The 22322-nt window shown below is 41.4% G+C and overlaps 1 protein-coding gene and 1 long non-coding RNA gene across 2 annotated transcripts in view; both read left to right on the forward strand.

Moving 5' to 3' along the window:
- LOC129659290 (uncharacterized) overlaps positions 1-20926 on the forward strand; it is a 67206-nt gene extending 46280 nt beyond the window's left edge. Inside the window, exons 2-4 of the long non-coding RNA XR_008717936.1 lie at positions 5671-5755; positions 9173-10002; positions 20847-20926. This is a non-coding gene — a long non-coding RNA (uncharacterized LOC129659290). The remainder of the gene's footprint in view (positions 1-5670; positions 5756-9172; positions 10003-20846) is intronic.
- The window catches only part of JAZF1 (JAZF zinc finger 1), a 334411-nt gene that overhangs the window by 101858 nt on the left and 210231 nt on the right, over positions 1-22322 (forward strand). The gene's annotated exons all lie outside the window — the stretch shown is intronic.

A 22322-nucleotide genomic window follows, 5' to 3' on the forward strand; every position in this document is an offset into this window, starting at 1 on the left:
TCAGGCAAGAGTACTGGAGTGTGGTGCCATTGCCTTCTCCCAGGGATAGGCCACCCACTCCAGTTTCTTGGGCTTCCTTGGTGGCTCAGCTGGTAAAGAATCTGCCTGTAATGCGTGAGACTTGAGTTCAATCCCTGGTCTTGGGAAGACCTGAGTTGGGAATATCCCTTCGAGAAGGAAAAGGCTACCCATCCCAATATTCTGACCTGGATAATTCCGCAGTCTTTTCAATTATCTGCATCTTTGATTTCTTAACTGTAAAGAAAGGAAATGGAGCGACATGGCATCTCAGGCCCCTGCCAGCTCTGAAGGCCTGTTGTCCTAGCTCTAGAGACAAGTCTATGGATGGCTTTTTGTTCCTCCAGTTGGTCAGCAATTCCGCTGGCTTGAATATCTATGTTCAGATTAGGGAGAGAGGGCGACTCCCCACCGTGACTCAGCTGATCTCCAGAGACAAGTTCTGTTCTCATCTAGTGCTTTACACTTCCCAGAAAGTTTTCTATCATTGTCCAGTGGTACAGAAAAATTTGCAGGAGTATATTTCTGGAGTCACTGTTCAGATTTAGTTTCCTTAAACTTCCTTTCTGTTCTATGTCACTGAAATTCAGGTTCTGCTGTGTTACCAAGGTAAAAAAAAATCCAATCAGGTCCTTTTCATTGTGTATTCCATGTCCGGTGTTCCTTTCTCTACTAGGCTAGCAATTGTGTTAGTTACATAAAATTAATCCGGTAGTAATGGAATCATCAGCTCACAAAATAACTTGGTCTTTTGAGTAGCGTTGCAGCTTGCTCACCACGAGAGGGCAGCACAGGTGATTGAATGAAGGAAATGGCTTCTGCAGAAACAACGTTTGTCCTTTGTGACACTAGTTTACAGAGTGTTTGCATATACATGTGTGATGTTTTCAGCGGTTCTCTGTTACAGGTAAAACGGGCATAATTATTCACATTTTTTAGGTGGACTTCCCTGTGGCTCAGCTGGTAAAGAATCCGCCTGCAGTGCAAGGGATCTGGGTTCAACCCCTGGGTTGGGAAGATCCCCTAGAGAAGGGAAAGGCTGCCTATTCCAGTGTTCTGGCCTGGAGAATTCCATGGACTACATAGTCCATGGGGTCACAAAGAGTCAGACATGACTGAGTGACTTTTACTTCAGGTGGAGAAACTACAGCTAAAAAGGCTTAAAGATGACTCGTGTTGCACAGCTAATAATGCCATCTGTGGTTGGATCCGGTCATGTCTTCTTACCTGGATCCAGGTCTCTTCCTACGACATCACCCTGCCCGTGCTGGTGCATTATCATCAATCCAGTGAGCTCCTAAAGTCGAGCTAGGAGGGTGTACAAAAGCTAAAAAACCATCTGTTCTATGGCAACAGTTCTCAAATTTTTTCATGTGATACAGCCTTCCAGACCCCGCCATGTCCTTCTGTTGCAGAAGGATGGGAAAGGCTAGGGAATGTTTTGCCTCTTAAGAACCACGATGAACAGCATCATTGTGATATCTGTTTATTTTACTATTATGTAGTGGGCCTAAAATGGATAGGAAGAGGGGAGCATAATGAGAGAGGATAAAGTGAAGGAGAAACTGGACCTGGATGTACAGAATCCAAATGTCTACTTCAGTTTCCTTGTTGAACTTGGAAATTCCCTGTGGACTCCCAGACCTCCACTCCTTTAAGCAGTTTTGAAGGAGACTACAGAGCACAATAATGGCACGAGCAAGACTGAATCAGAACTGAGCCAAAAATCCCGCTATTGAACACCCAGGTCAGATTCCCAAATGTCAAGTCCTAGCACTGGAGGGCCTGCCAACTGTCACACAAGTGACATTCTTTGCTGGATGACTCACATACAGAATTTATTCTAAAGGGATTTTGCCATCCTTTTTTTTGTTTGTTTCTTCGTAGTTAGGGTGATTCTATCAGGTAATTAATTTTAAGTGGTTTTATTCGTTTCTTGGAAAGAACAGAATAAAAGGCTCGAGTAGCAGCCTGTTGTTATACCAGTTGCCTGATGATTCATGAATTCAGATAGAAAACCAGAGTAGGTACAATCAATATGTGAAAAATCGGTGCTACCTAATTGCCTTTTTAAATCAGTAAAATAATTAAAGCCTTTATAGTGTGGCCAATTAATGTTTGCACATCTGTATGGTTGGCTTAATAAGGAAAATGCTTGGGAAAGATAAAATTACAATACCAAAAGCAACTAATAGTTGAAAAAATTTCCGAGTGCAATTGATTAATTAGCTTCCTCTTTTTCTCTTAAGAGACTAAACATTTAGTAAATCTGTATAGTTCCAGTTTAGTCAGCATTCCCATTGTAAAATGCCCGTGTGATAATTTTTCATTCATCATTTTCTTATATCCCAATATTAGTGTCATTGTTGTGTTTAGTAAAAGAATACAAATATTTATTTTAAAGGTTTCTTTAAACAGATTCTCGGCGGAGGGTAGAGCTCACTAATGCTCTGCAGCTGGGTTTCGGGTTTTAAAATTGGTTGTCGTCTGCATACTAAGTCCTCTGCAAATACTCAGCCACAGAGAGCAAAATCCCCCTTGACAAGAAGTTTCTAGATATGGATTTATGCAATAGGTTGTAATGTTTACTTTGGACCTGCTCTGATCTACCTGGGAAATTTTTCCTATTATACACCTATTAAAAAGCTCTAAATATGTATTTGTCCAGTCTTTCCTCATAGAAACATCTGTATAAGGCATCTTATTTCCAAAAGGGGATTTTAAAAAGGCAGAAAGACAGCAGTGGTGCAAGCAAACTAGAAAAGTGTGGACGTAGCGCGTTTAAAACTAACACTCCGAATTCTGGCTGAATTTTCTGTTGTCCTAACCAGCATTCAGTACCTACCTTTCATTCTTTTATCCTGAAATAAAACATTTGATCTGTCAGGGGAGGAGTTGGGTGCTGGCTTTTTTTATCCTCTTTTTTCTTTCTGTTTAGCATGCATTGAACCTTTGGCCACCCCAAGTGTATGGGTGGTATATGGTTTAAAATTGATATATTAATGTTGAATTTTTATTGTCACAGTTTCTGTTCGTGCTCCTTTCAAACCTTTCATTTATTTGTTTCTGAACCTTGGATATCTCGTAAAAATGTCACCATTGTGGTTGAACATTAAGCACCTTCCCGTTTTGCCCTGGGCCGTTGAAATAAATTTGGACCAGGTGCTCTGCTCATAATGGAGCCCCTTGAAGTGCCCTGATAATGAGCTGGGGAGCGGAAGCTGTCAGCCTTCAGCTGGCTTGAAGAATGCAATTAGAGCAGTTTTAATACTGCGGAGGGACCCCATCCAATCAAGGCCACTTGAGTGAAACTAAGTCTAGAATCCTAAACACTTACTTTTAAGCATGTGAGCTTTGTCTCTGCCCTGAGAATGGGAGAAGGCATGCCTTCAGGATAGATCCCTTTTGAGTCAGAGAGAAAAAATACTCCAAATGCCAATGAAAGTCTCTTTCCCTCCCATCTCTCTTGTCTTGTTATTGTGACCTTATTTATGATCTGATGTCACTGTGATCAAGACAGCTAGTGTCGAATTAAGTTTCAAATCAATCAAGACCACTTAGCTCAACTTTTTTTTTTCTAGCAAAAAAAAAAAATGGATCCATCTAAATATCCATTAATATGGGGAATGCTCAAAGACAGTATATTTACTTTAGGAAATGACTAAAAGTAATATTTTCTATTATATATTGTTGAGTAAAGCAAGTCATTTGCAGAATAGCAATGTACAGTATGATCCTGTTTTGAGGGGGAAGACCAACCAACGACAATATATATACACTTATAATGTGCAGAAGAGGTTTGGAAAAACACACATCAAAAGGTTAATGGTAAAAAAGGTGGGCGGTAATTCGGGTAGAGAGAGTAGGCTTTTTACTTTAAATGTATATGTGTTTTAAAATTATTTTCTCACTTAACCAATAATTTTTTTATATTCTTGGGGGTAGTTCGGCTCACTGTTAAGCTAATGACTTATTGTAAGAAAATTAAAAACTTCTATGGAATAGGAGGAATAGGGAGGAAGCCTTGATTCTGTTACTACCAGAGATGCTGGGATATAGTAATGAGAGGAGTTTCCCACCGAGGGAGAGCTTTCCATATGCCATTTCAGATAATCCTTCCAAAAGCTTCACTCCACAGATACTAACACCCAAGGATACACAGGTTCAAAGAGATTCAGTGATGTACCAGGTCACAAGTTTGAAGTGAGGTATCAGGATTTGAACCCAGATCAGCTCCGAAGACTATGGCCTTAACCCTCCTCTCCTCCCTGCTTGGTGTCTGAGTAGATTTCTTTAAAAATCAGATTTTACTTTCAGGCTTACATTATCCTTTCACCCTGGATTTCTTTCCAGAAAATGAGGATTTAATTCAGGAGTAGTTGTTGTTATTATTAATGACATTTGTTATAAACAACTCTACCAGTTATTAAAAAGTCTCATTCCGGGCCCGTGGGATTCACAGTGGGTCCTCCAGTGAGTAGACCAGCCTTTGTCCCGAAATGAGGCTGTGTATAAAAATGTCAGTTCAGTCTCAGTTGAAAAATAATTTCACACATAGTGGGGAAGGTGAGGGTTGCTCTCATTGATAAAACTAGTATGCAAAATTTAAAGTGCAGAGTAATTATGAAAACATTCTTTTATAACCTCCTCATTGCTGAACAGTAGCTTACTCATACAACTCATTTGTTCTCCCATGTTTATTACTTGATAGGCCATGAATCTTTTTCCATAAAAATATGAAGCTTATTCTATAGACTGGAAATATCTTTCTCACTGTGTATACACACACACACACAGACTCATTTATGTATTTCTATTTTTTTAAGCCCAACAAATTTCTTTGTTTTTTGGATCTTCTTTAGCTCAGATTTCTGCTTCATATGGAATACTCCATTCCTGTTGGCATGTTATGCATAATATTTAAATCCCATTTCAAGTTTCAGCTCTATTCCGTGACTCAAACTTTAGAATTATTCCTATGAAAGAAATAATTACTCAGAGACAGAAAGTAGACCGGCAGCTGCCTGGCGCTGGAGTGGGTGGGGGGAGTTATTATTTAATAGCTATAGAGTTTCAGTTTACAAAATGAAGAGAGTTCTGGAGATGGTGGTGATGGTTGTACAATATTGTGAATATAATTAATACCACTGAGCTGTACACTTAGAAATGGTTAAGATAGCAAATTTTGTTATATGTGGTTTACCACAATTTAAAAATTAGAGAAAATTTTACTAAATTTAGCCACAAGTACGCCTCATTCAGTGACCTGAACGAATGTTTAATGATCCTTCTGACATTATGACACTGACTTGTTAACTTATCTGGGGCAAAGTAGTGTATTTGGGCTAAACAGTTTAAATATCCTCCCCTAGAAGACTGGGGGAAAAAACCAGCACTGCATGGGTGAATGTGAGGCATTTTGAAATTTAGGAGCAACTCCTGTATAATGCTGTTAGATATATCTTTATAAAGTGTAACAAAAGGATAGAATATATTAGGGAAAGCATCACTTGTGATATTTTAACTGAAGAAACTATTCTTTTTCAGCATCTACTCCAACAAATGCTGGTATTTATGTGGCTTTCGGGTTCCTTTTTTGTATACAATTTCTTTTCAATTATGATTATTTTACTATATTTTGCTTCCTATCAGCCCATTTTGCCATGCAGTCATGAGGTTGTCTTTGAACCTGCTCTCCCTTGCCTCAAAGAAGAATTCACAAATCCAAGGCCTTCTGGTGAGTGGAAGATTAGTTACTTTGAAACCAGCCACGAGATGGTGGTTATCCTTCCGGGGTGACAGCCAGCCTCCCCCCAGGCAGGGAGCAGGATGCAGACACGAAGTCAGAGACTTAAACAGGTAGCTTCTGTGTGAAGAGGGTGAGGGTTCAGTTTTCTTCAAAAGGGAGGATACCTTGGTAGTTTTACATGTATCTGGCAGAGTTGTGGTGGTGGAGGGGAAACTGCTTTAGGTCAAACCATTAAGAGAACAATTGCTTTGATTTAAAATGGAAATACAGCAAGATGCAAAAAGTCCAGTGGGGAGAATGTGGCCATGACTTAATTTGTCCACTGTGAGCATTCCTGTGTTGGGGAGGGGGCTGTGGGCAGTCTGAAGTTGCCATCCCGAGGGACAGGTCCGGGGACAGGTCCGTGCAACCGCAGATGTGAAACAGCCCTGTGAGAGCAGCCTCGGCTGGGGTGGGTGGGAAGTTGCAGACCAGCTCTCCAGCCAGGTCTGGGCGTGCGGGCTCTGCGTATGAGCTCTCTGTATGTAACTGTTCTGGGCATCGGTTGCTCATTTAAAAACTTAGCAGATTTCATAGATCTTCTCTCATTCTAATGAATGAAATCTAGAAAAGAGTAGTCTTGTATTTCACAAGAGAGAAATATTACAGGTCACATTTTATCCCCCTGCTCATACCAAAAATAGTGCTGATTATCAAAGTCACATATCTCTATACTGGGACGGAGCTCAGGTTAGGAAGGAGGGGGATATAAGGTGAGAGAAGTTGTCTTTCTGTTTTTCCTAAATATATATTTTTCTGTGCTTCACACAATATAATCTCAATTTTAGCTTTAAAAAAATATGTACCTAGAGGCAAGTCTGGAAAAGTATGTACATGCGTATAAACTAGTTTTTAAAAATTAAAATCATAATACATGCACATGATAAAAAATTTTAAATGATAAATTCATCCTCCCCTGATCCCTTAACCCCATCCCAACCTTTTGAAACAGCCCCTATTATTTATATCTTTACTTCTAAATTGTTAAACACAGGGTATTTGAGCGGTGGAGGGAGCTAAATTGTAGTTGGTTTCTATTTTCTGTTTCTTTTATTTTCCAATTTCTACAATTATTTCTAGGCTATTTTTTAAAACTTTTATACAAGAATGTGTATGTCTTGGGATATTTATTTTCAAAGATGAAGCAATGCTAATTTACATTAAGATCTAATTTGAGGAATTATTTTGTGATATTTAGGAATGGAATTGCATATAGTTATATCTGTATGTAAATATGGTAACCATTATTTTAAGTGAACCTCACTCTTCAGCTTGAACAGATTAAATTCTGTAGTACACTCATGCCATTTCTTTAATTGCATTAATTATTTATTGCGTACTACCATGCATACAGTTCTGTTGGTCTGGGGAAAGTTGATTATAGCACTTTGTTTCAAGTCAGTTTTACACCCTGGGCTGACAACATTATCACACTTTCTCACTGAAATGAAAGAGCTGGGCTAGTGCTCCAGGGCAGTTCTAACAGATGCAGGGTTAAGGTGCAAACTGTGTTTGAAGTATATCCACCCTGTTTGTGGTGGGATCTGGTTTATACAAGAAACATGTATTTGCTTTATGCATCTTCTTGGAAGTTCTTCATTTTGGCGGATTATAGAGTGGAAGTGAAAAGTGAAATGGAAGATATGTTTAATGCAAAACCTGTCATAGATTTCAGACGGCCATGTTAAACCTGTAGGATCATTAGTTTCTTCTTTAACATTTTTCATCTTCTGATTAAAAAAAAAGTCAAAATCAGCTCCTTTCCATTAGTAGTAGTTTTGTTCCGTATTTTTAAAATTAGAAAGACTACTTAGATATTAAGCATGGGTTCCCTTCGGACACTGTGCCATGCGAGCATCTGGACTGGCCACCCTCTCTCTTTCTGAGCCCGGGCACTCAAATCGAAAGCAGCTTCCTCTGCGAATTTCTGCCTTTTCTGGTCCCAGATGTGCCCTTCCATGTTGCCCGTTTTTGTAAACCAAGCATATTTTTGTCATCGCCTCCGAGCCCTTTAATCAGCTCTAAGTGTTGTCACGGGATGAAAGGTCCATCTGTGGGTCTGTATGTGGGTGGCAAACGGTAAGTGAAAGGGTCAGCAGAAATATTGGCAGATTAGGAGCTGGGTTAAAAATACTTTTACGCAAAGCAGTAACACTTGTATATTAATATATTTATTGGAAAATCAAAGCCTTTCCAAATGGTCCCATGAGAAAGAAAAGAAGTGAAAGTTTCACGGTAAACGTTTGTTTGGGAAGCAGATTAAAGACGTTTTAGAGGACAGTCAAGGCAGGATTTTTCAGAAGAATCTGAGTTTAGCAATTAAATTGTAACACCTTCCTGTTGTGATTGATGGAGGTGTCTCAGCTAAAGGTGTATTATATTTTCATGCAGGTGGATAAAAGCTGCAGAGAAACATGCTGTGATCGAAACTCTTCTCTGAACATTTTGGGGGGCTTTCCTGTACCGTATAAAACCCTGTGCACTAGCTCCGAGCTGCATCTAGCGTGGAGCCTTTTGTACCACATCACATAACCCACTGACATTTCAGATGCTTCTCTACATACAGGAGGTGGGAAAACCAACCCCATGCCCTGTAAGGCAGCCGCATTCACCCTGGAGGCTTAGTCTGTTTATCTTGCTTTTACCTGGCACCCAGCTCTAGTTAAGATGCCTGCTGGTCATGGCCGTATTCCCACAAAGGTATTTGTAGCTTTTAATTCCAGTTAGTCAGTTTATTGAGTGTCTGTTCTCTGTGTGCAATATGCTGAATGCTGGGCAGACAAAGATGAATAAACACACAAGTCTGTGCCCTCCAGGAGCTCACATTTTAATAGGGGATTTTAGATGATTCTCATGCTTCAGGATGTAGTAAGAAATAAGTCTTGTACTTGTGAAATTTAGGCTTTGTCAATGAATGTTATGGAGGGAATTGGGTGCCTTCCAGCTGCCTTACACTCTGCTCCTGGCCCTCCATGCTGTTCAAATGCCAGAGACAGCTTTTAGCAGGTAGAAAAACAAATGGGGTAGGGGGAAAAAAAAGAATTTGTTCTAAAGGATCAGAGGGGCTGAATGACTTGGCCCTGTCTGCTGACCACTGACAGCCTGCCTGGGGGCTGGACATCAGGCAGGATCACACAGCACCGCGCAACTGGACGGTGGAAAATTTTGCAAAAACATCTGTTCTATTTGGATGGTCCAGATATTTTCAAAAACATTTGCTTAGCCAAAGCTCATATTTCATAAAACCTTTGCAAATATCTACGGGTTTTCTTCTTTTCCATGTGGACATGGAAGCAAAGGAGAGGGGAAAATGTGGCCACATGTATGTTTTCAACTTCTAATTTCCAACGGCTCGGCTTTTTTCAGGCATGAAAACCAATTGAGCAACTCTGCTGAGGGTATGCGGTGCCTCTAGACTGCTCTCTCTCTTTTGGATGGATACACGAAGTCTTCAGTGATGAAAAATCCCCCTAAATGCAGTGTGGAGAGATTACAGTAATGATATCAAGCTGGAGTTTTAATTGCTTGAAAATAAATGAGGGGAAGGGTTCACAGCTGTTGGAGGGTGAGGAACAGTCAAGGAGAGAGCAGCAGAAAAGCTCCCCTTTCCCAGGACGGCTGCCAGCCCTCTGCTGCCCACCTCTTCCCCAGGCGTGCTTCCCTGTGTGCAGGGAGGGCGAGACATCTGGGGAGGGGGTGCAGGGGCACCCGGAGGTGAGGAGCCTGGGTTCTGGCTTATTCCAGGCCTGCAGGCCTCAAGGGTAGGTGTGCGGACAGGCTCAACTGGCGGGGCTTTGGGTATGAGTTCCTTAAAACTTGGTAGGGTGTGAAGTCGGGTACAAACTCCTCCACTCTCAGAACTGGGAGTGCTGTGAGCTGAGCATCATCCCCAGACACCCCAGAGCCTCTGGGAGAAAGCTGTGCCCGAATCCAGCGCTTTGGGCCCCTGCGTCTCAGTTTACCAGCTGGGTTGAAAATAACTTGGTTCCCTCCGCCCCCACTCTGTTTGTATAGTTATGCATCAAAGATGAAAATGACTAGGAAAAGACTCCAGTGATCTAAATGAGAACTTAATCATAAGAGCATGTAGCTGTGGTTCCCCTGATGGAGTTGAGTTTAGACATGATCCAGGTGCCCTGGACTTCGTCCCCCTCCATGGTGGCAGCAGCAAAGGCTAATACTTAGTCATCTGCAAGGTGGGCAGACCCCTTCACAGTCTTCATAAGCCCCAATAGGATATATGGAGGCACAGTTTTATTTCCTCCATGGTTCCAGTTTGGGCATGGGGAGAAGCTTTGAGGATATTTTGAATATGACACAGTACCATGAAACTGGGCCTGTTGTTGGTACATCTCACTTTAGCTGCATGACTCAGGTTTGCTCAGACTCCACTCACCTTGCTTTTGTGCCTGCACGCTAGTTAGCAGGCCAGAAGGAGATGCTTAGAGAGGCTGAGACATTTTTCCCTAAGGCCATCTTCAGTGATGTGGAAAGTGTAGGATCTGCCTTTTTTCTTTCCTGTTTCTTAAAATTTTTTATTTTATTTATTTGGCTGTGCCGGGTCTTGGTTGTGGCACGCAGGATGCTTAGTTGCACCAGGCAAACTCTTAGTTGCGGCGTGTGGGATCTAGTTTCCTGACCAGGGATCAAGCCTGGGTCCCCTGCATAGGGAGTATTCAGAGTCTTAGCCACTGAACCAGCAGGGAAGTCCCTGCCATTTTTCCTGTCCATCTTAAAGCAAGGAAAAGTCCATGGGATGCAAATATTACATTTATGTCTGCTACTGAGATTTCTGGATTAAGAAGTAACAGTCACGAAGCGTGAATCTCCTTGTAAAAACAACTGGGTGGTGAGAATATGTCAGTTTGCACTGACCCCGGGACGACTAGGCAGTGAGATAAAGAGGAAAGAGCACTGAGGCGGGAGTGCGGATACCCGGGCGCTATTCCCAGCTCTGCCTTGACCAGTTACCCTGATTCAAACACTGGGGCTCTGCTCCCCACGTTTGTCTTGATAAATGAGGCAGGTGAATGATGTGGATGACCCCGCCCGCTCTGAGAATCTGAACTGAGGACACAGCAGAGGACCTGATTTCCAGAGCCCTTGGGAACATCTTAGAAGTAGAGTGAATCCCATGGGACTTTCCCAGTGGTGGCCTTGATCACATTTTGCAGGACATTCATTCAGTGCAGCTGCCATGATGTCAGGCCCTGTGTTGAAACCATACCCAGGGATGACTCAGTCAAGGGCCGGGGCCATCTGTCTTTGCTATCAGAGCCAGCTTTTCTGTGCTTCCAAGGGGAAATGCAGGCAATTGTTAATACCCCAAAATACTTACTATAGTCTTAAACAAAGTTGTCAACAGATTGTTTATCAGTGACTCATGTTTTCTTTTTCTTTTCTCTTCCTTTTTTTTTTTTAAATGACATTTCCTTGACCTGTTATTTTCCCATTCTATGTTGTATATATGGAGATGAATCTTGAAACCTGAAGCTTAACCTCTATATTTTCTGTACTTACCTGGCTCATGAGATTTTCCTGTGGCCTTGGTTAAAATTTTAATTTTTCAGTAGCCAGATCTCATTAATTAATGGCATTGCAACACTTGGGCACAGCAGTCATTGGCAAGGTCTGTAGGGAAGTTTGTCTTCCTGCAGTTTAGGAGCCATTTTATTAATTAGATGAGTAGTGTAATTAATATGACAAGGGGAATGTTCAACCTAAAGGAACCAATTCATCTTGTATACATCAGGAAATTCTAAGTGTTGACTGATCAGTTACTTGGCAATTAGGAATCTTCTTGTATTTTAAGGGAAAAACATTTCATGTTGTTCACTTCCTAGCCCAATTTCTGATACCCTTGAATGTAACACAAATAGTTTGTCCTTAAAAAAAAAAAAAAAAACTTCAAGAGAAGCAGAGTGAGCCAGGGGAGAGACTAAGGCCAAAGCACTGACCAGCGAGTGACTGTAAGTTTTTTAGTTTTTCTGTAAAGCTTGTGACAGGGGTCCCCAACCTCTAGGATCTAATGCCTGATGATCTGAGGTGGAGCTGATATAATAATAATAGAAAAAAGTGCGCAATAATTGTAATGTGCTTGAATCATCCCAAAACCACCCCCACCACCCCCCACCACCACCCTGGTCCCTGGAAAAATTGTCTCCCATGAAACGGGTGCCCAAAAGGTTGGGGACCGCTGAGCTTGGAGAAGACTGAAGAGAGCACCTGCTGAGGGCCCCCTTCCAATCTTTTCTAACACTGAAGTTTTACTAATTCACACTGATTCCTATAACTTGGTTCCACATCAAGTCTTTCGAAGTAGCCAAAGCCCATCCTCCCTATTTTGTTTTTATTAGACTGGGCAGAAAACAAGAAAAGATTTGCCCAACCCATTCTCCACCACCTGTCCCCAACAGTGTCCCAGGGGCAATCATCAGATTACCTAACAGCGGACCTGGAAGGGGCAGCCCCTGATGAGATGCTGACCAGAGCCTTGATGTTGATGCTCCTTTAGTTGGTGGATGGTGGGGAGGCTGAGGTGGCCCCAGGGAGGGAGGGCAGAGCCGCAAAGGATTCCTTTGGGGATATGGGCACAGGGGCATTTGCCAGCTGAGAGAGCAATACTCCACTTTATTAAACGGCCAGCACCAGCAGAAATCAGCCCTGCGGATGCCCACACACTCATTCCCTGGAAGCCTCCCCTCCTTAACACTGAAGTGGCAGGGAAACATTTTCAGTGAGTGTATGGGTCTTCCAATTCAATTTTGTCTGTACCCAGCCCTTCCTACCTCCATCTCCTGTGGGCCTAGGAAATGACAAAACTCCACTTAGTTTGCTGAAGTGGACACAGATTTCGGCAGTGCCCTCTTTGGTTGTCATCCAGGTGGTTTCATAGCTGAGGTGGATGGCAGGGAGCCTCGTGTTCAAGAGCAAGGCAGGTGCAAAGGAGTTAACTGGCTGGCGGGAGCATCCATCCCGAATGGGTTCTGGCCCTAGGCCAAGATTCCGGAGGTACTTGCTGCTTCTCTTGGCTCTAAAGGAGTGGGGGCCATCTTTGGATGGATTTTGTAGGTTTATTTTTTGGTAAAAACCTTTCTTAAAAAGGCCATTCATCTCTGGGTCATAAAACAGAATCACACACTGGTTTTCCCAATTAGAGTCTTAAAACAACAAGAACAAAACCAGCAAGAGCAGCAGCCCTCTGGGGAGTGTTGTCGTGTCGTAAAGGCTGAAGGGCACAGGTAGCTCTGTTCTGCACAGAGATCGAGTGGTACTTCAGCGCAGCATCATTGCAGGGCTGATGTTTTCCATCATTCGCTGTTGATGCTCTGCTCCCACCCCTGACCCAGACTGTGTCAGAGCCTTTGCAGTGTTAAGTATCCAGCAATTTTTGAAATACCTCTGGCGAAGCTCCAGAGCCTTGGAGATTTAGTTCTGTAGTTGTTTGTCTTAGAATCCAGTGCATCTAAGGTGTTAACACTTAGGTAATGTGCGAAGCAAAAGACTGAATCTGCCTGGGGTCATTTCCTCCGCATTTCTTAGCCCTTGGTTCTTGGAATAAAAACAGAAACAGAGATAGAAGAAATAGCAAGTTCCGTGCTTATGTTAGCAGTCCTCCTGCGATCGTTTAACTGTGTGCTCTTGGCAAGTCTGCAGTCCATCTGGTCCAGTATTTTTTGTCACAAGTAAAAATTTGCTTGATGGAGCTCGACTTTCCTTTTTATTTTTGTCCTTCCATCTTTTGTGTCAGATCTAAAAGGTACTGTTTGGGAAAGGAAAAGAAAGAAAAATAGCCCCAGGCTGAATAGCTAACACAAAAATAAAACATGTCAGTTTTATTTTCTCTGCTTTTTCCCATTTAAAAGGAGGACAAATATAGGACCTACATAACTTACAATTTCCTGGGAGAGGGAGAAAAAGTCATAATATGGCTTGGTGATTTTTTTACCCCTAGCTATCACATATAACTGTTGTGATTTTACTAACCTAGCTAACAAGATTTTAAGAATTAAAACATTTTTGGTAATTTTTCAAAATAGTTGCAAAATTTGTAAGTCATCTTGCACTGACCTTAACACATGTTGAGATAGGATTGTGACATTTACGGTCCGCTAGTTGGCTAGGGAGGGTCTGTGAAACGGCAATAAACAAAGCGTGTTTCTTCCATTCCCTCATTTCACCTCCAGAAAGCTCTCTTGAGGCTCTTCCCCCCTTCCCTCGGCCCACTCCCCTGCCCTGAGCTTTTACTCTGCTTACATTTGTCAAGAACTCCAAACTTCAAGTGTCTCTGACCCAAACCTGGCTCCCTTCTGGTCCCTCCTCTTATTCAAAACTTACCTCTTCTACGTCTTATTCCCAAAGGATTCTGTATCAGCACTTATCTGAGTCATCTGATTCTTTGGCCATTCTCACCAGCACTACAATTAATTTGCATTATTACCATCTGCCAGGCTCTGGGGTTATAGACACCCGGTTGTTCTGTAACAGATCGTAACCTACGTGTAAGTCAGATACGCACTTTGAATGAGTTCTGGGCTAATGATGTATAAATGCCCTTCCAACTTCAGATTCTTAGATATAATGCACAGTGCAGTAGAATAAGTCTAATGACATGATTCAGGATAGCCTTTAGGCTGCCCAAGAAATTGCACCCTTTTTGTCCCACCTGTTCATAGGACCCGCCAGCTTTTAAAGAAAAGAAACTTCTCTGGTCTTCGATTTCATAATCTGTTAGAGGAGCCTGAGTTAGCTGATAAGATCTCTTCCTGTGTTTCCCCACATTCACGATATTTTGTTTGGCAAACAGAATATGGGGAGCTCTGCTGAATGACTTGTACTGGTGACAGTTTGTTTTCTCAACTGTCATTGGGTTAGTTTGAAACTTTACAGAATTTCTTTTGCAACCACTTTTTGAAATACCTTGCTTTAGTTTTTTAATTTTCAAAACTAGTTCTTTGCTGAGTGGTGATGAGCAGGCGGTCTCTTTTCATTCTTTTCTAGTTAATAATCCATTTCCAGAAATGTTTCCTGCTCATGTGGTGAGCAGGAAAAGCATTTGCTTAATATAATATTTTCACATAGTTTCTTTCTTTTTAAATTTTATGTCGGTTTCCTGCTGGCTGGTTAAAGTAGAAAATGCTGAGGGTTGAAATATATTTTTGTGGGAAATTAACTTACTTAAAATTAAAAAATGGAAATAAATGAACATATGGCTAGATTTTTCTGGTCATTGAGGGGATATTAGAAAATACTCTTTTTTTTGTCTTGATGCATATAAATTTTGCCTGTCTCAGTCATTTCTATTTTTAAAAAATTATAATTTATAAGTTGCCTAAGTTTTTAAAAAAATTCTTGGCAGTTTCCTATCACTATTAGACTGGTGTGACCTTTTAGAATTATTTGGGGGGAGAAAGAATAGAACATTTCTTGCAGTCTTGTTGAAGCTCTCTACGCAGACATGAGATGCAGCTCATTACATTTGAAATTCCATTGTGATAACTTTCAGATGGTGACATTTCTTGAGGCCTCCCTCACATGTCAGAGAGACGCGTATAGATCGGAAACTATTTACTCAGGGAATCTCAAATGTTACTGAAAATACAGTTGTAAAATGTCAAGTTATTTGCATTTTGGTGAGTTGGATGTCTAAAAAATTTTGTAATCCCAGATATTTGCTTGTTTCCATTACCAAGGAATAGCAGGAAATATTGCAAATGAAGCATACCTTATATTCTCTGCCTCCAACTCTTTTTGTATAGAAAGTGCTGCTATGTTGTAGGTAGTTTTATTTTTAAATTTAACTCAGTTTCTTCATTTAAGAACTCAAGTCCAAATGGATGTGGTATGAAATGTTTACATTTTTATTCTTGAAGATATTTGATTCTTTTTTTCCCTGAATATACGGGTGTTGAGTAATACTTCAGAGGTATTTAATAATGTTTATTACTGATTCCAAGGGTAATTTGGGGACTGGGGAGTTTTTCTCTTTTGCTACTAAGTGTCCGTTCTTTTTCCTTTTTTCACCTGCTTCTGGTCCTATCCCAGTGAAGAGAAGGGAGGCTGCTTCATTTATCTTTTTATGCCATAGCAGCTAATCTACGAGGATCATAGCCACTAGCTAGGATTGGTCTAGTACTGGGTTCTCAAAGAAGGTTGAATAAGTGAACAATCTATATTTTTAAATGACTTTGAGTATCTTAGATGCAAATTGTTACCCTGGAAGTAATTAGAATCTTCAAATTCCTGGGCTTCCCAGGTGGCTCAGTGGAAAAGAATCTGCCTGCCAATGCAGGAGACACAGGAAACGTGGGTTTGATCCCTGGGTTAGGAAGATCCCCTGGAGGAGGAAATGGCAACCCACTTCAGTATTCTTGCCTGGAACATTCCACGGACAGAAGAGCCTGGCAGGCTGCAGTCAGTCCAGAAGGTCACAAAGAGTTGGACACAACTTCCCAACTGAGCACACACAGAATAAGGCATAAGGAAATCTTCTATTCATTATTTTGATATTATAAACAAAAGACTGTCTCCTCGTCATGAAAGAAAGAAAAAGCAAGGTGTGAAAAGGTGTGAAAAGAGGATGAAATAATTCATTTGACTTGAAATCCTTGTGGAGGTGTGGTGCTGAGCTTAGAATTCTTTTATATGATACAAAAAAATAATAAACTTGGAAGATATTCCCTGGCATCTTTCAAGGATTTTCAAAACATGTGAGAAGCATGGTTGACCAGCATTTCAGTGGCGATGTACATTATTAAAAGAGCATTTTTTTTTAACCACTAGGGTGAGGGGTCTGTGATTCGGAAAGAGTACCTGCATGGCTATGTGAATTCAGAAATGCAGAGTCAGCCACTATATCAGTCTGGGTCAAACCAGGTGATGGTAAACCACAATCATTCAAATAGGGGAAATTTAAAATAAAGAATGATTAAACTAAGATAGGAAAGTAACCATAAGGATATAAAGAAAACTCTAATGGTCCTCTGGAGCCGAAGAAGAGTACCCACAGAAGGACAGACTTGAAAGGGGGCCCCTGCACCAGGCTGAGGTTCCTGCCTCCTTAGACAGAGGGATGCAGCCCACTGTGATGCAGAAGTTTGCCAGGTTGTCTGGGCTACCACTGGCCCAGACAGTCCACAGTTGCTGGGCTGGCAGTAAACCGGCTCTCGGCACAGGCAAGCTGGTGCTGCTGGGCGTAAGAACTGCAGCACGCAGGGTCTGTTCAGTGGGGCTTTGTTAGGTGGTTAGTAGGCCCAGGACACTGCTGTGTGGTCCCCGAAGGATTGTGTGCTCTGTTCTCCTGGCTGGAGCAGAGAGCACAGCAGATGTTCTGGTGTGTTTGCAACACTGAGACCAAAATGATGCAAAAACAGTGTGCTGGAACCACTGCAGTGTCCCTGCAGCGCCCTCTACTGACAAAGGTCAACATTGTACTCACTGTAAGGAGTGCTTAGAGTCAAGTTCATTATCACGGAGAGGCTGTTAAAGAGTGAATTGGGAGTTGAGCCACCAGAAACTGTTATCTATCATAGTCCCAAATTCCAGTTGAGCTAAAGGTGTTCTGTTTTGTTGTTGTTAAGAAAAGTGATAAACAAATCAAAGGAGTGATTTCGCTTTGAAGCCTCACTTTCTACTTTGAAGAATCCATCAGTGCTGACAGTGTAAAAATAGAGTTCAGGATAGATTCATTTTGACGCTTTAGTTTTAAAAGGGGCACATCAAGAAATCAAGAAATGCTTCTTTTACTAAAACTTATGTCTCTGAAAGATTAAAGACATGCATAGGATAAGCCTTTTTACATTATTTGTAATATATTGGCTTTTTTGTCTTTCTAAACATGTCTACACTGGGCCTGAAAACTCTTATGCCTCTTATTTGTGTATCTGTATCTCATAAGACTTAGTAAGAGCAAGGGATAACATACTTAACAAGCTCCAGCCCAGTCTCCCGTCACCATCCTATGTGATTGCTCACCTTTACATTTATGGTAATAGCTGGCTCCCTCCATTCGACATCATCAAAATTACTCTTGGGTCTTTTTAAAATTTATGTCTTCTAATTTAATTGTGTTCCTCTTTGGTCCTAAATGGCAAAAGTGGGTAAGTTGGAGTGTTCCGTGAAGTGTTTCTACCATTCACTGTTATGCATATATTAATGTGTTCTTAAATAGAATCTTCCTAAAAACACATGGGCAGAAATGTTAACTGGTAGAGTTTGATTTACACAATGGTAATACAAAAGACCAATATTATGGAACAGAAAGTCATTGTAAGATCTCATTGTGGGACCGCCGTTTAAGAATAATAATGAAAACATTTTTTTTTTTTTTGAGTGCTGGCTATAGCCAGGCATGTTCTCAGTGATTCACATGTATCAGTTCACATTGTTGTTCAGTCCCTAAGTCATGTCCAATTTTTTGCCACCTCCTAGACTGTAGCACGCCAGGCTCCCCTGACCCTCACTATCTCCCGGAGTTTGCTCAAATTCATGTCCGTTGAGTCAGTGATGCTATCTAACTATCCGATCCTCTGCTGCCCTCTTCTCCTTTTGCCTTCAATCTTTCCCAGCATCAGGGTCTTTTCCAGTGAGTCAGATGATCACATTAGATGGCCAAAGTATTGGATCTTCAGCATCAGTCCTTCCAGTGAATATTTAGGGTTGATTTCCATTAGGATTGACTGGTTTGATCTCCTTGCTCTCCAAGGGACTCTCAAGAGTCTTCTCCGGCACCAGAATTTGGAAGCATCAATTCTTCATTGCTCAGCCTTCTTTATAGTCCAACTCGCACATCCATACATGACTACTGGATAAACCATAGCTTTGACTATATGGACCTTTGTCAGTAAAATGATGTCTCTGCTTTCTAATATGCTGTCTAGGTTTGTCATAGCTTCTCTTCCAAGGAGCAAGTGTCTTTTGATTTTCTGGCTACAGTCACCGTCTGCAGTGATTTTGGAGCCCAAGAAAATAAAATCTCTCAGTAGCTTCCACTTTTCCCCCTTCTATTTGCCACGAACTGATGGGACCAGATGCCATGATCTTAGTTCTTTGAATGTTGAATTTTAAGCCAGCCTTTTCACTCTGCTTTTTCACTCTCATCAAGAAGCTCTTTAGTTCCTCTTCACTTTCTGCAATTAGAGTGGGATCAACTGCATATCTGAGGTTATTGATATTTCTCCCCACAATCGTGATTCCAGTTTGCGATTCATCCAGCCCAGCATTTCCCATGGTGTACTCTGCATAGAAGTTAAATAGGCAGGGTGACAGTGTACAGCCTTGACGTCCTCCTTTCCCAATTTGGAACCAGTCTGTTGTTCCATGTAAGGTTCTAACTGTTCCTCTTGACCCACATACAGATTTCTCAGGAGACAGGTCAGCTGGTCTGTTATTCCCATCTCTAAGAATTTTCAACAGTCTGTTGTTGTCCACACAGTGAAAGGCTTTAGCGTAGTCAGCGAAACAGAGGTAGATGTTTTGCTGGGATTCCCCTGCTTTTTCTGTGATCTTCTACTGTTGACAATTTGATCTCTGGTGCCTCTGCCTTTTCTAAACCCAGCTTGTACATCCATAAGTTCTCAGTTCATATACTGCTGAAGAATCTTGAACATAATCTTTACTAAGCATGTAAAATGAGTGCAATTGTATGATAGTTTGAACATTCTTTAGCATTGCCCTTCTTTGGGATTGTAATGAAAACTGACCATTTCCAGCCCTGTGGCCATTGCTGAGTTTCCCAAATTTGCTGATATATTGAGTGCAGCACTTTAACAGCATCATCTTTTAGGATTTTAAATAGTTTAGCTGGAATTCCATTACCTCCAATAGCTTTGTTGGTAGTAATGGAGTCAGACACATAGGTTAGATCATGAAGACATTTTTTTCTATGTATTTTTATAATAATGAGGATGAAATCTCCCTTATATTACTACCATTCATTTATTTAGCTTTTTTTTTTAACTAAGACATGGGTCACCAGTAAAATTCAGTCTATTCCAATCTTCAGTGTGTACAGTAACCACTAGACTTTGAGTGTGTCAGTGATGAGGGTCACACATGATGATTCACTAGAAACCAACTTTAATCTTACTTTGTATTGTTGAGAAATTGAGAAAAATAGCCAAATTAGTGTGTTTTTTTTTTCAAGTGTTGAAGAACAAATTTAGTGACTTAACATTTTAACCTATTCTAGAATAGCAGCTCAAACTCCTATCCCTTCAAGGCCCAAAAATTGTTATAGGCATTTATTAATAAAGGATGGCATAGGTAGTCTCCAAATTAGAGATGCACGTGTTCTGATTTGTCATCATAAGTTCTTTATGGAGACACGGAGATAAGGGACTACAGACTTGGGGAAGGATTTTAGGAGTAGGGGGATAAGAAAGTGTACTGGGAATTATTAGAATAAGAAAGACAAAGAGAAAAGAGTAATGCTCAGTCACTCTGGTTATCAGTGCCATATAGTATTCTGAGCCTCCTCTGAGGATAAAGCTGGAGAAATCTCTCTGATTTCATAAGCTGTGCTTGCTTTTAGTTTAAGCCACTAGTTTAGCGCTTGTGATATGGTGGATGTGATTCTTACGGAGTAAAATGCTTGGAATGATTTCTTCTGTGAAACTTCATGCTCACATTCGCATTATACATTCAGTCCAGCCTAAAAAGATCCTTTTTATTTTTTCCCAAAATAGTACAAGAAATGAAGCTGCCGTCAACATATTATTGCCCTTTGAGCCCTGTAGTTAATTTTTGTATGTTACAGACTTGCACTTCCAGGAGCCCCATCTAACACGGAGCTGTTCTCTACTGTCGTGGGTGCATGGTGTGAGCTCCCTCTATTCCTCCTCAGTGCTCACTTAGGTGTTATGGCACACTTCAGGTCTGTTTGTTTTTAGAGACTCTGAATCATACTCCCTCTACCCCTGTTATCATCTACCCTTCAGTATCTCACTGGATATTCACGGAGTCCCTACTTTGTGAAGTTCTAAGCTGGGTGTTTGAGAAGATGGACTAACTCTCTCTCTGTCTGTCTCTATCTGCTCGTCAGGAATGTGAACAAGAGGGAGTTTGGGGGGAGAATGGATACATGTATATATATGAGTGAATCCCTTCGCTATTCATCTGAAACGATCACAACATTGATAATCGGCTACCCCAATACAAAGTAAAAAGTTAAAAGAGAAACCATTCCCTGTCCCTGTACTAAGAAAAAAAGAACAGAGACCAGAAAGAGAGGACAGTGTATTCTGTAACCGCGGTGTCCAAAGATCAGTCACGGTGGCGTGACAGTGTTTTCTGACAGTTCAGAAGCAGAGGACGCTGAGTCTGACTCCTGAGCTGGAGGCCTTGGACAAGTTAATGACACTTCTGAGCTTTAATTTCCTCATCTAGACGGTGGGGCTTGTGTTAGACATACTGCAAGGATATTTTGAGGAATATGATATGTGTGAAGCACAGTGTGTGGAAACAGGCTCTCATTCATGAAAGTTATTATCAAATGAGCAAATAATTGTGCACCTACAGTGGGCCAGGCACTGTTTTAACCCCATGGGTACATCAGTGAATAAAATAAGGAGCCCTGCCTTTGTGGAGCTTATATTTCATGTGAACAATTGTATTAGAACATTATTAGCAAACTCATCATGAACAAGTGTTTGCTGCTGTTACCATTGCATTATCCATCTAGAAGAAAGTGAAAAGAGATGAGTAGGGTTTTGACAGTCTGTGAAGGATATGTGGAGGGGGAGGAGGTCGGGGAGAAGGAATAACATGAATTAAAGCATGGAGTGGGAAGTCTGCGCAGGATGGGCTCAGGGACAACTGCTGAGGGGTGTGTTGGGCCAGTGTGGGTGGCTGATCTGGCACCAGGGCCGTTGGTGCCAGACCAGGGGTTTCTAGACAGTGATAAGCTGTGTGAGCCATCAGGGATATTTACCGTTGGGTGTGATTTGGCCAGATCTGGATTTTAGGAAATTTTCATGTGTGTGACTTATAAAGGAAATTGGAAGGGACAGAGACTGGAAGTTGGAAAGCTCAGGTCAATTGCAAAAGTTTAGTGAAGAAAAAACCCAAAAAGGAATGATTTGAAACTAACCCCCTGTTATTTATTTAGTCTGTATGAAGAATTTTTGAAATTTAATGTTTCAAAGTCTTATTGATACAAAATACTGAAATCCTAAGTGTACCCAGCTTATTTTTATAAATATATATTATATACATTCTCATGTGAACACCATCTAGATTGAGAGAGAGAATATTACCGATGCCTGTATTGGGGACTTTGAACTCAGAGGGCAGGGTGGGCACTGTTTGCGGTGGCCGGTTTCAGGATGGTGGCCAAGCCCACGGGGAAATCCCACCTAGCCAGCCGTCTTGTCAGCTCTCCAGTCCATCTCCCTCCCCTTCCTCCCTGAGCAGCCAGCTGCTACATTAACCAGACAGCAGGAAGAGAGGCAGACTGTATGTCCCAGAGGCTGCACCTTTTCCTGAGTTAACTTTTTAAGTGGGATACACGAAGCACATT

Source organism: Bubalus kerabau, chromosome 8 (assembly GCF_029407905.1).
Source record: "Bubalus kerabau isolate K-KA32 ecotype Philippines breed swamp buffalo chromosome 8, PCC_UOA_SB_1v2, whole genome shotgun sequence".
In the NCBI taxonomy this organism is placed as follows: Eukaryota; Metazoa; Chordata; class Mammalia; order Artiodactyla; family Bovidae; genus Bubalus; species Bubalus kerabau.